This window comes from Nematolebias whitei, chromosome 3, assembly GCF_014905685.2.
Source record: "Nematolebias whitei isolate Nwh7 chromosome 3, NemWhi1, whole genome shotgun sequence".
Classification (NCBI taxonomy): Eukaryota; Metazoa; Chordata; class Actinopteri; order Cyprinodontiformes; family Rivulidae; genus Nematolebias; species Nematolebias whitei.
In genome coordinates this window covers 22,624,976-22,626,127 of record NC_056500.1, presented here as the reverse complement: position 1 = coordinate 22,626,127, position 1,152 = coordinate 22,624,976, and positions in this window count along the sequence as shown.

The window sequence follows — 1,152 nt, the reverse complement described above, 5'->3', positions numbered from 1 at the left end:
TTAGTTTTTTTATTTTTTTATTTTGATGAGCCAAAATTCAAAAGCAAAATCAATTTTTTATTAGTTTGTTTCAATCATTTTTTTTCTTTTTTTGCTTTTTATTATTTTTTGTCAGTTTCAAGTGTTTTCAGTGACTGTTGTGGTTTTATTTCCTTTACTTCCTCAGCCGAAGGGGAAAGAAACTGATCTGTTTGTATGTTGAAAATGCAGATGTTGGTCCTAATTTTACTGCAAACTTTGTTTGTTTTCTAAGTTTTAAATAGTTACATAAAATTAACATTTGAGATGTTTTAGATCTGCATCAACGTTTATTTTTTATTCTCCAGATAAATTTCTAAAGATGTTTGAATGTTATACCACAGTCAGTACATTTTTTTTAGATTGAGCTAATTTGTGCAAAATCTGTCGAAACAAACTATGGGGGATTTTAAAAACAACAACCAAAATGTTAAAGAGATAAAAGCCTAATCCTATATTTTCTAAGTTTTGAGCAACATATTTGTATATTTTAAATTTATGGCATTGCATATATGGTAAATCTTTACTGAGCAGAAAAATCCTCAAGAAACAAAATTCTTCTGAGCCATTTACCGTGATGGACTAGAAGTGTGTGACGGTCATTTTCCTCTCCAGAGGCGCAGCTCTCTGCTGGTTGTACGTTTTTTTCACAGTTTGCTGTCATTTTTAAATATATTCTCAGGCTTTAGGGATGAATTCTTTGAGCAGAGCAGAAAATTTAAGAGAAGAATGAAAGAGTAAAGATCACATTTAAGTCCTATTTGTTCAGATACTTTAAAACAATGCATGCAAATATTTTTGTGTTTCTTTTTTACTCTATTTTGAGACCGACCAGTGAGTCTTTTGCATCTACGAAAAACAAATTTCAAGGAATTTCAAGCGTTTCACTTTTTTTTTAACACTGTCTAATGATATACAAAGACAAATGTATTAAATATTAAAGGCAAATGTAATCCTTTAGAAGGAATTGGTGTCAAATGGCATTAAATATAAAATGTAAATCTTAAGTTAGAAGGCGTCTTTTTAACGAAAGTAGGATTTCTCTGGAGAAAATCAGACTGACATGAAACAGGGTGATGTAAAAATATCTACCATCTACCATTATATATATATATATATATATATATATTTCAT